Source organism: Octopus bimaculoides, chromosome 1 (assembly GCF_046866305.1).
Source record: "Octopus bimaculoides isolate indiv1 chromosome 1, ASM4686630v1, whole genome shotgun sequence".
Classification (NCBI taxonomy): Eukaryota; Metazoa; Mollusca; class Cephalopoda; order Octopoda; family Octopodidae; genus Octopus; species Octopus bimaculoides.
Genome location: NC_142928.1, coordinates 94,850,314 through 94,857,339, shown reverse-complemented (window position 1 = coordinate 94,857,339; position 7,026 = coordinate 94,850,314).

Sequence of the window (7,026 nt, the reverse complement as noted above, 5' to 3'; positions counted from 1 at the left end):
TTACAATTATTCAATAAATATATATATATATATATATATATATATATATATATATATATATATATATAACAAAATTTGTAAAATGGATTAAATAATCTAAACAATATTTATATTTTTAAAAAAAATCTGTGTTTAGCGTAAATTTCTACTAAATAAACACTGCGGTAATTATCTAACTCAACAAAATTAAAGAGTTATGTCCCTTGCTAAGGTGATGAATTGGTAGAGTTGTTAGTGTCAGTAAGAAATGCCTCACAGTTTTTGTTCCGACTCTGCGATTGATTAAAAACTACCACTCCACAATAGGGAAATATTCGAATTGATTGAGTTGCGTGCATTGTAAGTTCAAATCACGACCCATCACCGAAAAATGGCGACTGACAGATAGCATCAGTATCTATAATTTGAATTTTGTCCCAATTTGCTACCTATAATATGATGGTCGTCTCGATTTGAGCCTAAGAAATTATAGTAAGCATTACACACACACACACACACACTCTCTCTCTCTCTCATGTATGTATGCATGCACGTACGTATGTATGTGTGTGTGTGTATGTATGGTTTTAATTATTTAAAAATTCTTCTGAGGAAGGAGCTGGTTTCCAACAAAGATACAAAGCTCTATCATTAGAATGTAGAATACAAAGACAATGTTGCATTTTAAACTTGAGCAAAGTCTTGCACATTTTACTGTTCCACTTACAGACTGTATTTGTAATGTGCAAGTTAGTTGGTTGATTTCTTTTTCTGAAAATCCTAGCTTATCCAGATTGGAACTTGAGTATTTACTCACAAAATCAAGCACGCCAATTATTATTGGTATAAATGTAAATTTATAATCTAGAGGTTTTGAAATAGTTGTCCATAGTTGTTCTCTTTCTTTTTGATTTCCAGAGAGATGTTCGCATCAGCAGGACACATGGCCTCTATGACAGAACATATTTTTTCTCATGTGTCCCAAACAACTATATTTGGCCTGTTGTGTGTACACTGGACAGATGTTTTGATGGGATGTTCCGCTAGTATTCCTTGTGTTGATGTTTGTGTATGTATTCAATAATAGGGAGATTCTCTATATTTATTTGAGGATAGTCTTTCTCTGAATTGCCTTGTATATTATTTTTGCATAAGGAGGTGGAATCTTGATGGCATTTTAAGCAGCTGCTAATCACGTGTGTGATGGCTTCCCCAGAAATATGGCATAATCTACATTTTTCATTGCATCTTAGAGCTCCAAAGGCTTCATTGTCTCTTTTATTTATAAGCTATTTCATAGCAATCTCCTGTTCTTGGATTGTAAAAGCATAGCCTTTGAAGTGTGATGTGATGTAGCAGTCACAAGTCCAAGTGAGGCTTTGCTTCATATTAATGTATTCTTCAAGTCTTCAGGAAACATACCTATGCAGCACTTCTTTGGTATGTTGAGCATTATGCATCCAGGTCTTCATTAAGGTATGTTAGTCCATTGTTTGGGGGGTTGTGTGGGTGGTCATCAGGAAGAGAGTGCTTCCTGAGGATCTTACTACCAACATATAGGATACTGTTCTCTTCATTTTTCAGCACTGAGTTAATGTATTTATTTTTGTTGTTGTTGTTTAGCAAGTACAGTCTGAAAGAAACTATATGACATTCAAAAGCTGTCTCAAGCCACTACTTCCTTTATCTCTTCTTAGGTAGAGCCTGTCAATATCACTGTTTCTGTGGAAGTTTCCAGTTGATACCAGTATCTTGTGGGTTTTAACATCTATGGAGTTGTTTTTTTTGTAGCAGGAATGATAATAGATTTAATGCCAAAATGAAGAGAATTACAGAAAAACTATATCCTTGGACTATTCTCTTTGAAATATTCATAACATTGGAGATGATTGTTCCACTTTCAGTTCTAAGTGATGCCCAGAATTTTGTGAGCCTCTTGATGGCAGCAATAAAAGTGGTAGATACTTTAGCCAAATGTAAACACTTCAGTAGCCATGAGTGAGAACTGAGTTAAATACCTTCCTATAATCAAGCCATATTTTTGCAAGGCTACTACGATGTTTTTTCACTTTAGACAATAGAGCTTTGTTTATCAAAAGTTGTTCAGCGTCAGTGGCACTTCTCCCCAGTACACAACCTAACTGCATCTCATCTAGTCTAATTGTGTTCCAAATTAATTGGTCTATAACTCTCTTACATAATTTCTTAGGCTCAAGCCAGGACAACCTTCAAATAATAGGAATCAAACTGGGACAAACTTGAAACTGTAGATATCATAAATACAGGTTTTGATAGTATCTGTTGATGGCAACTTCTGAAAGACATGTCACCACATACGCACACACGCACATGTGGACATTTGTTGCAGGAAATCTAAATAGTAAAATGGACACTATCATTCTTGATGTAATAAGCCAAGATCTTTTACTTTTTAACTTTTACTTGTTACAGTCATTTGACTGTGGCCATGCTGGGGCACCACCTTGAAGAATTTTCACTCATGTGAATCGACCTCAGTACTTATTTTTGTTTTAAAGCCTAGTATTTATTCTATTGGTCTCTTTTGCTGAACCGCTAAGTTACAGGGATGTAAACACATCAACACCAGTTGTCAAGCAGTGGTGGGGAACCAACGCTAACACAAACACACACACACATATAGGATGGGCTTCTTTCAGTTTCCATCTACCAAATCCACTCACAAGACTTTAGTTAGCCTGAGGTTATAGCAGGAAACACTCACCCAAGGTACCACATAGTGGGACTGAACCCAGAACCATAAAGTTAAGAAACAACCTTCTTACCATACAATCATGTCTTTCATCATTGATAATAAGAGCATTTTTTTTTTTAAATGACACAATCTCACAAGAAAAGGAGGAGTTATTCTAACAATACCAAAATATGTTTAGATTTGTCATTATACTTGTTTTGTTCAAGTACTATGATACTATAACAATTTTTTATTGAGTTTCTACATATGATTTGTATGCGAGGTTATTATTGTTAAATTAATTCATCATAGTTTTTTTTTTATTCAAATTGTTATTTACATTATGTACTTCTGTTAGTAAAAACATTAGCTTTAAGGATTGAAGTCAAACAGTTTCATATTATATAATTTAGAGGATTAATAAAGATATTTACCATGGCTGATATGCTGGGTTGAAAACACTTTTTGTCTCAAATTCCCAAAACTGAAAATCTCCAAAATCTGAAAGCATTTCAAATGACTCACCACAATTGGAAAATTCCACAAAATGCAGGGAAAATTCCATCAAGTACAGCTGTTGCATAATGTTATAACACAAGTTTGTAAGCAATGATCATGTTTCTTTTTGTTTTTTCTTAATGTTACAGTAAGTGCAAAATGTTATATTTTTACCTCTGAGATCTGAATTTCACCTCCAAATATGAGTGTAACACGACTAATGTCATTACTTGTGCATTATGTAAAAATAAAAGGCGAAGGTAAAGAATATGTACACCCGGTTTTTAAGGTTAGGGTTAGGGTTTAGAGTTAGGGTTAGGGTTATGCCGAAAACGAGTGGTGTGCGTATCCCTTACCTCCGCCAAGTAAAATATAAACTCATTAGTTTTCATTTTATTTACCAATCATGTTCAATGCTTTGCTTTTATATCTTACATAAAACATAAGGTCAATATAAAGATCTTCACCTGTGAACAAAAAAATAATAAATCAGCCTGCTGGGTGTTAACAAGTATGTAGAAAACGAATATGAAAAAAAAGAATTTGTGCTAACGACCTAGTGGGTGGGGAGAGAACTTTTGGAAAATTCACAAGATCCGATTTTTCCGTCATAACTTTCGGTAAAATGGATATATATTGATTTTTTTTTTACGGTATCCCACGGTTTTGGCTATGGTGGATCCGATTCTGAAAAAAAATTTCAAAAACCGCATTTTCAAAATTTCATCCACACCCTCTTCATTTTTCCCTTTTTCCGTTTGTTATTTTTTTTTTTTTTTTTTGCGAAATACGTAGAAAAATCCGAAGATTACGATTCTGAAAAAAATTGTTTGTAAAATTTCAATTTTTCAACAAAAAAAAATGTGTGTGTATATATACATAAATATATATATATATATATATATATATATATATATATATATATATATATAATATATATATATATATATATATATATATATATATATATATATAGATAGATAGAGAGAGAGAGAGAGAGAGAGAGAGAGGGAGAGAGAGATAGGAGTGGCTGTATGGTAAGTAGCTTGCTTACCAACCACATAGCTCCGGGTTCAGTCCCACTGCATGATACCTAGGGCAAGTGTTTTCTGCTATAGCCTCGGGCCGACCAAAGCCTTGTGAGTGGATTTGGTAGATGAAAACTGAAAGAAGCCCGTTGTATATATGTATATGTATATATATATATATATATATATATATATATATATATATGTATGTGTGTGTATATGTTTGTGTGTCTGTGTTTGTCCCCCCAACATCGCTAACAACCGATGCTGGTGTGTTTACGTCCCTGTAACTTAGCGGTTCGGCAAAAGTAAACCAATAGAATAAGTACTAGGCTTACAAAGAATAAGTCCTGGGGTCGATTTGTTCGACTAAAGGCGGTGCTCCAGCATGGCCACAGGCAAATGACTGAAACAAGTAAAAAAGTAAATATATATATATATATATATATATATATATATATATATACCCATAAGCCTTCAAACAGGCTGGTCACATACTAGAAATAACAGCCAAATCTCACAAAACTGCAATAACATAATGTAATCAAGCTACTCACCTTTCTGCATAGATTTCTTTCAGACTAATTTCCTGCAGCAATATGACAAAGTAATTCATGTGAAATAGACAAAACAACCGTTCAGCGGGATGGCAGGGAGGGGGGAGTTTTGAGTCGGAGTTTTTCATAAAATATTTGAAATTAGAATTTGAATTTGTGTTTATTTTGTCCATATTCTTAATCTCCGTATTCTCTCACGTAGACTGATAGAAATACGAAAAAAAGTTTTTTTTTAAAATTAAAGAAAAAAAACCCCACTTTAATTCCAAATGAATTACTTTGTCATATTACTGTGGGAAATTACTCTGAAAAAAAATCTTTGCAGAAAGGTGAGTAGATTGATTACATTTATGTAATCACAGTTTTGTGAGATTTGGCTGTTATTTCTAGCATGTGGCTAGCCTGCTTGAAAGCCTGGGGTATTCTTTAATCCTTCTTTTACTTGTTTCCGTCATTTGACTGCGGCCATGCTGGAGCACCGCCTTTAGTCGAGCAAATCGACCCCAGGACTTATTCTTTGTAAGCCTAGTGCTTATTCTATTGGTTTACTTTTGCCGAACTGCTAGGTTACGGGGACGTAAACACACCAGCATTGGTTGTCAACTGATGGTGATAATGGATGTCCACTTAGTGGTCATCCCTCTTATATGTATGTAATACAATTTTTCTGAATCTTCAGATTTTTTTCAATATGCTAGGCCACTGGTTTTAAATTGATATTAATGAAATTATATATATATATATATATATATATATATATATATATATATATATATATATATATATATATATATATATATATATATATATGTATGTATGTATGTATACGATGGGCTTCTTTCAATTTCCATCTACCAAATTCACTGACAACGCTTTGGTCGGCCCTGGGTTATAGTAGAAGACACTTGCCCAAGGTGCCACGCAGTGGGACTGAACTCGGAACCGTATGGTTAATGAAAAATGGAGGGGGTGGTGAGGGAGATTGAAATTTTGAAAATACGATTTTTGAATTTTTTTTTTTTTTTTTCAGAATCGGATCCTCCATAACCAAAAACGTGGGATTCCGTAAAAAAAAACAATCAATATATATCCATTTTACCCAAAGTTATGACGGAAATATTGGATCTTGTGAATTTTCCGAAAGTCTACCCCAACCCCCGGGTCGTTAGTGCAATCTTTTTTTTTTTTCTTTGTTCATATTCGTTTTCTACATTCTTGTTAACACCCAGCAGACTGGTTTATTATTAATTTTTTTTTGTTTGTTCAAGGGTGAAGATCTTTATATTGACCAAACATAAAACCTGTAAAGTAAAAACTAAAATGCGTGTACAGTAACTTTTTAATCAAAGCATGACATTGTAGATGGAGACTGATAGCTTACCTTTCTGATGGTATAATGTAAAAAGTAAAAAAAGAAAAAAAATTATATAAAACTATATTCAGAGTATATGTATAAGCCATATTGTGAAATATAAATAGGTATTGTGTTTATATATGCATTCCATCCCCAAGCTGTACAATTTTATGGATGCAAATATAAAAATACTTCAAAATCTGCAAAACTTTCAGTCCATGAATAACGGATAAGGGATATTTGACGAGTTACCTCGTTGATAACTAGTAAGACCTTCAAAATATCCAGAGTTGTCTCTCTTGCTCATTTTGCCGGGGATTAATATTAGCTGACGACTAAGACACATACATGTGTGTGTGTGTGGATCTAGTCTTTTTCATTCGCAAAATGAGCTCCCTTAAATTTGCTCAGATCGCTTTCAATTTTGGTGCATCGATGCAACTCTGAATTTTGATTACGATCAACCAATTTATCTCGTGAATCAAAGAATCTGATGTTATTTGGCATTAAAGTTAGGAAATATGGGTAATCAACAGACAGCGTAGCATTAGCAGCTTGTTACCATGACAACCGCTCAGTGTTGTGGTCCACTGTTGTCTGTGCCGCTGTTTATGTTTATTTCACCCGCGTGTTTTGTTTTAATTTTTCTGTATGCTAGTATATTACATATTTTTCTGTACTTCTGTGTATTAGTATATTACATATTTTTCTGTGCTTCTTTCTGTGTATTAGTATTTTTATGTGCTTTTTCTATATGTTAGTATTTTAAATACTAAGTTGGCCCCTGACTTGGTTGGCTATCTACACCCGTTTATATCGAGCACAAACTTACACGAACTACAGACATCTGCGTGTTATTTAATATACATCTCAGGAAAAACAGCCTTCTTACATTCA